The sequence below is a fragment of the Anguilla rostrata genome, chromosome 14 (genome assembly GCF_018555375.3).
Source record: "Anguilla rostrata isolate EN2019 chromosome 14, ASM1855537v3, whole genome shotgun sequence".
NCBI lineage: Eukaryota > Metazoa > Chordata > Actinopteri > Anguilliformes > Anguillidae > Anguilla > Anguilla rostrata.
The window spans coordinates 19,301,492-19,311,986 of record NC_057946.1 but is presented as its reverse complement, the minus strand read 5'-3'; positions in this window follow the sequence as shown (position 1 = coordinate 19,311,986).

Here is a 10,495-nt window from a genome sequence, read left to right as displayed (position 1 = left end):
TTGAAAGTGGGATGGACGTCCTGGCCATACACAACAGAAGGCTCTGAGTAAATCTCTGGTCAAGACCTAATGCTGAGGGAAATCTCAGAGAGGAGCTCTGTGATTTCCCTCAGCATTAGCCATCCCAACAGTGGACCGGCCAGGCCAGGAATCTTCAGCAAGCAACCAGACAGACTGTGTATTGTGTTGTTGTAGCTTTGTGTTTTTTTTTTGTTTTTTTTTTGGTAATTATATGTCATTAAATGGTTTTTGATTACAAATTGGGTTGTCTTTTTATTCTAATCAAATTAATTTTAAAATAAAGGAATTCACAGTTTCCTTCTCCTTATTATTGTAAATTAGTAATTAATTCATTCGCTACTGCCCTACTGAAAGAAAAAAATGATCAACCTTTTGACATACGTTTCTGGACAGAAAATTTCAGATATCCCCTTACAAAAGCTGCAACCTGCTAAACCAGTTTCCCTAACAGTTTCCCAACATACTGTACCTCCACCCTTTTAAATAATCTCTTTCTCTCATATCCCCCTCACCCCATCTCCAATTTTTCTTTTTTCCCTCTACCACTGATGTCCAAACTGGGGCATGGGATGAACCGCCTAATCCTCATAGCCAGGTGCAATCCAGAACCTGGACTCCAAGCCCAAGTTCCAGAGCCCGGTGCAATCCAGTGTAATGTGAGCACCAAGCACCAGAGTATTTCTAAAAGCATATAATCTTTGTATTGATTTTTTCCCACTGAAATAAAATGGTTCCTGAAACAAGAAGCTTGGTAAAATATATATGTAATAACAAATCTGTGATAAAAAGTTACTTTGAATTGCATCTTGGTATTTTCAAGCATAACTGGCATTTGGCTTAAATTTGATAACCTGTTTTAGCCATAATATAAACTGCAAACTAATCCCAAAGATTTTCTAGATACAGCCTCTTTACACTTGAAATGATCACTTCTGTATCATTAAACTATCTCATAGCTGTTCATATGGATACTTCAGATGGAAGACAGGGCCCTGCCTTGTGACAGTACTAAACACAGGGCTGATGCTCAACCTCATAATCTACCCAGTCTGTCTGCAGAAGGACAGTAAAGAATCAATTGAAAATGTTAAGTCTATCCTTTGTTCACACTCTGTTGTTCTCTCCCATACAGAAAAGTTACAAGTCCTTCAATGCTTGAGTGAACCTTTCAGTGTTTTCTCAGATTCCATTTCTTCCAGGCAAAAGTATGTTTTTATATTTGAACAAGAAAGTTCAAACACTGAACTGAATAAACTTGGTAAAAAGCAATAGTATGACCATTTTGTCTATTATTTTCATATGTTAAAGATGATTTATGCAGTCTCACTTGTAGAAGGCCTCTAGCTAAAAGCAGGTCAACAGCAGTTTGTTGAGTAATGCCATTGTTTTTGCAGTTGCATCACTTTTCTGATTATTAATTATTCCTCACATTCCTCACTATCCATGGCTCAGAATGCAAAATATTCAGCTTTAGTATTCTTATATCAAATTTCACCTCAATTTGATATATAACTGTAGAGTAATTAAAATGAAAAGCCAAAGTATTTTGTAATACCATCAGTGAAAAGTGGAAAGTTTAAATTCCAGTAACTGATAATCAAAGATCTCTAACAAAACATAGTTGTTTGAATTCAAATGCTTTTCCAGTTTAATGAATGTAAACATTTAGAAAGATCATTTATGAAATTCTTAGTCATGACAATAAGCCATAGCATTTCACAGCTTTTATTGAGTACTAATCTTGTGTGACACACTGAATTTTAAAATCTATGAATAAACACAAATATTTAGTATTATTTTATTTAGTTTATTTAACGATTGCTCACTCAGTAAAGACTTGACTGTAGACCCACAAAATACCACAATTGAAACTAAGATGTATGAACTATTGAGAATAATTTTCAGGAACAATGTTGCAGCATCAAAAAATTCAAACGAACCGAATGTAGTCTTCCACCGTAAATCATGAAGAAATATAGTGTGATATTGCCAGCCATATTTTTACTGATAAACACAGGTGTCATAGACAGTGAATTGCATGGGGGGGAGATACTAATTCTAATTTCTACAAGTTGCCTTACTCAATGTTTTGGAGAGTGTATAATATTCATTTAAAATATGTGTTTGTACTAAATTTGCATCTTTTGTCGAATGCCTGTGAACATGACTGTTGATATATATATTCAAGTATGAATTCTAGATGTTGGCAATTGCCAATTTTGTCACTTGCATAAATAGATTTATGTCCAAATTTATGTCCATTCCACTTACACAAGAACAGCAAATAGGCTAGTATTACAGCTGTTATAAGATTTGGATATTCACCAACAGAAAATACTTTTGCTTGTAGGTGTATAATGTTCTATTGTATACTATACATATTTATATATAATAAAACCAAAATTCTTTATTTTTTTTCTATATTTAAAATGTTACACAGAACATCAACTTCATGAACTGAACTGTATCATTAGTTTTAAAAGCATTTTTAAACTGAATATGTGATTGTTCATTACTAATGCTAGGAAGTTTTAAGTGGTAATACACTGTCACCCACAAAACCTATGAGACACCTCTCCTTCAGAACAGAATTATCTCTCTGTTGGTTTCAATTCAATACTGTAATGCTGAAATACATTGGATTAAGAAGCACATTGTCTTGATGAGGTTGTTTTTGTTATAAAACCTCTACAGTACATAAAAGTACCTCTTTTCACATAGCTACAAGAATATTCGAGATCGAAAGAGAGAGAGGGAGAGAGAGAGAGAGAGAGTATGTATGTGTGTGTGTGTGTGTGTGTGTGTGTGTGTGTGTCCTAGCATGATTCACACTTCCTGACTTTACTCTGGTCCCCAGTCCAACAATGTCCCACTCTCTGACATTTTCTCAGGACTAAATGTAATATTTGCTGTGGACAAAGAGGGATCCCTTTTTAGCTTTTTAAAGGAGGGCCGTGGAAAAACCATGTCGTCTACAACATGTCTCATTGCTTAGCCCTAATCCATTCTGAGCCATCCCCCACTGAATCAAAGCACAGCTATTGCTTCTCCATTCAGTTAAATTCTCTTGATGACACACATAAACAAGGTGTGTTCAAATAAATCTGATATTATGATGTAATCAATCTAATCACAATGCTGGGTGGGGCACAACCCCAGGCTTGGATTGTTCAGTAAAATTCATACTTTACCATACTTTACCTACTATGAACCTCAAATAGAAACATCCGGAAAAAAAAATATCTACGGAAAATCCTAATTTTTATTCTGAATTATAAATACAACAGCCAGCTAATTTTCATCCCTGAAGTCCCATAATTTCTTATAGGCTACATGCGCTGGGATATAGCTGTTATATGTCTCGTAGCATGTCTGCTAAAACACAGGCACATTTTTGAACAGTATTTAATCAAAAACATTTTCACATTCACCCCATAACAATAGTTCCAACAACTAGCTTACTAGCACTGCAACCATTGAGCTCTACCTGGCGCAGGTGTTCTGATTAGCTAAATAGCCTCTTTGCTGAATGCATTTCAGACATGTAGCTAACATCAGCTAAATCAAGTCTTGGTGTACAGGGAAACCTTGTCCAAACCTTAATCACTAGTACTAGATTAAAAAAAAAAATACATGTACCCGTAGTATGCTATTGAGTTTTATGAGTGGTTAAGTGGTCATTACAGTCTCACAGAGCACAGAATAGAACAGAATATATGGAATAATGTTTATAGCTACAAAGGTCATAGTTCTGAAGTTCACAGAATAAAATTGTATCAATTCATTTTTCATACTTGAAGATAAAACATAATAAATGTTCATTCTTATTTAGTCTGTGCCAAGTAGAGATAGTTCATTTTTGCCGTAGGAAAGTAGGTGAGCTACTGAGAAGTCACTTGTTTGAGACGTGCTCAGTGGCTTGCTGGGGAACTAGTAAGCATTCTGCGCTTTATAGAGGTTTCTAATTCTAGCGGGCTTGCTGACATCATACTTCCCCTCCTCAGCCCATGTGTCGTACCCTTCTCTCATTTCCTCCACAGCTCACGAACACCAATCTCTGCCGCTCGCACTGTTTGTTTTGTTCCTGACGTCCAAGCTGTTGATTAAAACAGCCTGCCTTGTCTGGGGCCCAGAGTGCCCTGGCGAAGGGGTTAAGGTTGGAGAAATCTGTGAAACAGTCAGCCTGGTCCGCCCTCCCCTCCCCCTTCCATCCTTCTGACTGAACTGCACCATGTGACCAGGAAGTGTGGCTCCCGTACATTTCCCGTCCTGACTGAAGGGAAACATTGTAGTTAAGTGGGATGGCCTTCTGCCGTATTACGTTGTGGGTTAAAAATAACTGCCATATTTAAAGCCGCTGTGGAATCCCACAGCAGACAGAGACAGGCAGGCGCGCAGCCCTGCATGAGCTCCCCTCAGCGCAGCGGCCCTCTCCATTGGCCAGCGCGATGTGAGCACCAGAGCGCGAGCAGGCTGCACTCTCCCCACAGTTTTGCGAGCACTCCTGACTCAAAGCAGAGTGTGCGTTGAGCGTATCTGATCCCACATCTTTTCATACGTATTGATAGCGTATCTCTGTGAGAAACACTCTGTGGAACTTCAGTCCAAAAACGTGAAATAAAATCAATCCAGCCAAATCATCTCAAAAGGAATAATCAACAAGCTATATCATAATACGTAGGCAGATGTGCAATATAATTTTTTTTTTTACAAGACTGCAACTCTTTTCCAGATCACATATGGCTTGAATGGTAGAAAAAAGTCAAATCCTAAGAATACAACCTGCATATTCTGGGTAACACTTTACAATAAGGTCACATTAATTGGCATTAGCTAATGTAGTCAAATTAATGAATATTATGTACAAACACATTAAGCATGAAATCTAGTTAGTAGTTAACAAATACATAAAAAATGATTATTCTTTATATATAATATGATTACAAATACATGATTATTTATATATTTATAATTTGATAAACTTATAATTAGTTACCCATGAACAGGGGGGGGGGGGAAGTGGGACTGACTACCCAGGGCCCGAATGGGGGGAGGGCCCTCGAAAAGCCTGGAATGATGCGTGAGAGACATGGATCAAGAGAGGAAGGGGGCCCACAGAGACTGCTTATGTATAGGGCCCAGAATTTTGTGCTACACCCCTGCCCATGAACAAATACATGGACTGTTTTTTAATCCCAATATGAACTGGAATTACTAATGTATTTGTTAATATGAATTGATGATGTACAAATACATCAACAAAGTTGTACAGACTAACTTTTCAGTTGTTAGTAGTTAACAGCTACATTAGTTAATGCCAATTCATGTGACCTTATTGTAAAGGGTTACCATATTTTGAATTTATTATTGAACAAGTAATACTTTGGTGCCTTTTATGAATAATATGTCGAGTGAATATTTCGAGCAATGTAAAAACTTCAGTAATGCAAAAATATGTATGGTCTACATTTAAAATAACTTTCTAACACATGCGTGCTCAAAACGAAGACATGCAAAAAATTTTATATTTGTTCAAGTTCGACAGAGGATCTATTATAAATTCTCAGATGCTTCCATGGTGCTATCTTCTGGTTACAGAATGCAGAGGAAAACTTCCTAAAACCTTTAAGTGCTCTGATTCGTAATAATATTGGTCTATCTCTGTGCACACAACATAGTGATATGATATGGTTGATCTACAAAATACGTGACATTCTGTTTTCTATCCCTTCTTTTTCTGTCTTTGCAAGCTGGAGAAACCCCAAAATCTGAGCAGTATGTCTAACATGATTTTTTATGGATGCAGTTATGTAGAAAAATCATTTCAACCATTGTTCTGAACAGCATGGCAAATGCCGAACTGAAAAAATCTCAAATAAATTAAAACTTTTTCCAGTAAAACTTCCACCCAAAGTCTTAGGTTAGTTTGAATCCCCTCTAGAATTGCTTGAGGATACACAATATAATAATGTCAGCCAATAGCACTGCGAATTGATGCCAAGATCTCTCTGTGTCATCAAACAGGAATCCTACAGTTCAGTCATATTATACGTGTGCACTGTGTACATATTATAAAAGTATGTGACTGAAGTTTGCCCTAGGTAACATGTCAGTTCAGAGAATATACAGGAAGTGTGTTTGTGGGTTTGTGTACGTACCTGTATGTGTGTGCGCTGTATGCATTGTGCTTTTGCATGTTCAGTAAATTTTGTTTGAATCCTACTACTATTTACTAAATTAGTGATTGCAGTTGAAAGCTGTTTAAGTAAAGTCTTTCACTCAGAAACTTCACTTCAATCTTTGGAAAACACACTTGTTTAAAAATGTATTCACGTTTGGGAGGTTTTTTCTTTAAAATGAAAAATGTTTTCACACCAGCAGCAGCAGCGACAACAACAACAACTACATTGTCAGTATTGTTGTTGCTGTTATACAATGTTGTTTTGGAGAGTTCATTTTTGTGGTCTAATTGCTAAATAACAGTGACACCAATGACGGTGGTACATAAATTAAGCTACAGTATAAATTTAATCAGTTATACTCAACATTTTCATAAAATGGTCTCTTTCTGAATACAAGCTTGGTACACAGTGAAGAGAAGATATTTTCAAAATACTTTGGGGATGCTACAAACTCTGAGTATATGTATGGCAGTTTACGTCAGTGTTATCTTAAGGAAATAATGGGTTGTATTTGAGGAATTGTAGTGTGTTATAATTGCAGCCATTCTGTGAGTTCTTGATTATTTGCTTTTGATCTTTACTTTGGGGACAGTTTAAAACTGGTTCCTTATGAAGACACAGTTTGGAACCTGTCAGGATTATGATGGGATCTGTTTTTTCCCCTCCAACTGATGCACAGCATTATCCAAATAGACAAAATCTACCATCAGTACATAAAATAATACTCACCATACATACACAAAAATGTTCAGTACAAACCATCTCTGACAGAGTGCTTTTGTCTCTGTCTGTTAAAGTCTGATTCACTGCCAGAGTTGATTTAACACTGAGCATACATCTTCAATTCCTGTAAACAAGTCAAGTTTCCTATTCCCTCCTCAACTTTGTGTGATTTGTTTGATGGGTTCCTTATTTTCATGGGTTGCAAACTCTCACACAGAGCAGCGAGGGCTTGTATTTGTCATTCTAATTCAGGGGAATTCAGGAGAAACCTGAGGGCAGCAGCAAAGCAGCAGAGCCTAATGACTACAGAGAGTTGCTATGAGAAACAGAAACTATTGATATGTTTCAGCCCAGGGCAATTGCAGAGCTGGCTGCAATAAAAATAGAATCGTGCCAATAATAATTCATGAATACAAGATTCTGTCATTTTTTGCAATTAAATTTAAAAAAAATAATTTAAAAAACCTAATCATTTGCAAAAAGATAGAAAAGCAGGGAGGGGGGAGGGGCTGTGGGTGGCACAGTCACAGGAAGCCACCTGCATACATTTCTTTGAACATTTGGGTATCATGAAAATATCAATATATACAGTGAGCTCTATAATGTTTGGAACAAAGCCATTTGTCCCAAACATTATGGTGACCCCCACCCCCATTTCAGGGCACAAATGGCTTCACATGTGTTTCTGATTAGTCAGGTGTGTTTATTTGCTTCCTTAGTGCAATTAAGAGAGCTTTCAGTATCTAGTCTTGATTGTAGACATTTTATTGAAGCCTGTTATTTGGCATTTGTCAATATGAGGACTAGAGTCATTATAACTATGATAAATAAGAAGTAAAAACTGAGACATAGGCCAAAACCTTAGGCATACCAAAATCAACAGTTTGGAACATCATTAAGAAGAAAAAGAGCACTGGTGAGCTCAGTAATTGAAAAAGACCGAGTAGTCCAAGAAAGACCTCTGCAGTTGATGTCCAAAGAATTCTCACCATAATGACAAAAAACCCCAAACATGTGTCAGACAAATCAGAAGCACTCTTCAGGAGGAAAGCATGGATGTGTCTGTGGCTACTGTCCACATGACGTCATGAACAGAACTACCGAGGCAACATTGCAATGCAAACCACTAGTTAACCACAAAAACAGGATAGCCAGGTTACAGTTTGCTAAGTACCTAATAGAGCCTGCAGAGTTATGGAAAAATATCTTATTGACAGATGAGACCAAGATTAATTTATATCAGAGTGATGGCAAGAGTTAAGTGTGGAGGCCAAAAGGAAATGCTCAAGTTCCAAATCTCCCTCTCATCTGTGAAACATGGTGGTGGGGGTGTTATGGTTTGGGCACGTATGGCATGTATGACAGCCACAGGTACTGGCTCACTTGTCTTCATTAATGTTTTACAGTAAATGCTGAGAGCAGCAGCAGAATGAATTCTGAAGTTGTACAGAAGCATCTTACATCCATTCTACAGCAAGACAATAATACCAAACATTGCTAAAACAACAATGGGGTTTTCCAAACCCAAAAACTGGAAAATTCTTGACTGGCCAAGTCATTCACACAATCTGAATTCAATTGAACATGTGCTTCATATGCTGAAGAGAAAACTTAAAGGCTCTCTAAATAATTTCAGTTGCTAATAAAATGCTAATGGATTTCAATGAACAAAAAAATATGATACTGTAGTATAGAATTATCCTCCAAATAAAAATTATGATAAAGATCCTTAAGAAAAGCACTTCGAAAGGAGAAATAACTCTTTTAAGCAAGTGTCAGACTGACACTACTTCCTTGTTCATTTTCCATCATCACCATTTCATTATTTTTCTTTGTTTTTGGTCTCTGGGTGTTTTTGTAGTCCTTGCACAGCTTATCATTGTGGAAACTAACTCATCACTCACTTCTTCGATAAGGAATAGTTAGCTACTGCTTGGCCAAATAAACCATACCTAAATACCTTAGATGTGCTGGAAACTGACACAGTACATGAAAACTGCAACAGAAACAAAGGCTCAGAAAGCTGAGCAAAGTCGTTTCCCAGGTTACCAGTTCAAGGTGTTAAAGACTATAAGTATCAGGATCCATGAGGTACTTAGTTGCCATCTGTGTAATTTTTATCGATCACCAACCTACATTGCTGAGTGGGCCTTTAAAGCAACTAGCCCCTGAAACAATCTGGAGCTGAAGATGGCGGCAGTACATGCCTGGCAGAGCATCACCAGAGGGGATACTCAGCACCTGGCGATGTCTATGGGTCACAGGTCATTGCCTGCAAAGGACATGCAACAAAGTATTAAACATGACTTCAATTATATGACATTATTATGTCCAAAATTATGGTGACCTGAAATGGGGGGTGGGCTACAGAGCCATATCGTTGTCCCAAACATTATGGTGCTCACTGTAATAATCATCGTCGTGCCACCATCATATCTGGACACGTAAAAGCTAGTTCCAAAAACTTCTACGCCAACTATTTTCTGTACAGCATACATGATAACTTTATGATTGCTTATTTTAGTCTTCAGGGTTCTGAAAATACCTTGTTTCTATTCACCCCCTACAGACATATCTGCATTTACAGTATTGGACTAGCCAGCTACTGGTAACATTCATATATTGGACAGTGAATGGTCCCATATGTCCATAATTTCTGCCACTACTGATATTAGTTCCAAAGTAATTACACACTCATTTGCAAAACTGAATCCTGCCAACTTCTGAATGAGAGGGCTGAATACCAATAATATTTGCAAAAAGTGGGCCTGACAATCCCTTGCATGCCTCTTCAACATTTCTTCCCCAATAAATACACTCATTTTAAGATATAAAATGAGAATCTGAACAAGAATATCAGGTACTGCATAAAAAATTTCACAAATACCAAAAAAAAAAAAAAGGATATGAATAACTGGGATTGGCAAATCCATGTAGTCAATATCAATGCATCATAACCAGTGGCAGTGTGTAGAAATAAAGAAAGTGATGTAGCAATGTCAATACATGCAAGCACACATGTAGTGTATTCAGCAGGAAGAAATGGGCAAACATACAAGAAAGATTGGAAAGTGGATTCACTAGATCCTGTTGTGACAGGATTGTCACTGAGTAGGCTATAGCGTTTGTTCTTAAAGATTTTTTAGCCCGATACAACTAATTACTGGATCACAATTTATGGCTCAAATCCATGCAAACAATTCGTAGCCCACTTCAAAGGCAGTTTCAGCACATTTTTAGTACTTTTTTAAAACAAGTTTTATAAGATAATTCTGTAAAACTAAATAGTGCAAATTGTGATTCAGGTTTTGAGAAAGTCGAAAAAAATTTGCATGGTAAGTAAATATAAATAAATAAATACTAGCCTACTAATTAACCTAATATATTCAATTGACTTGTCCAAATTAGCTTCAAAACTGCAATGGAAATATTATCTGCATACTTTTACCATTGACTGAGGGACACAACAAAAAACAAACCAAATAGGAGACATGAGCCAAATCGCAGATGTCATAAGCATGTCCCATGCTTCCAGTTACAATTGCGCTCAAAGCGATAACGTAGTACGT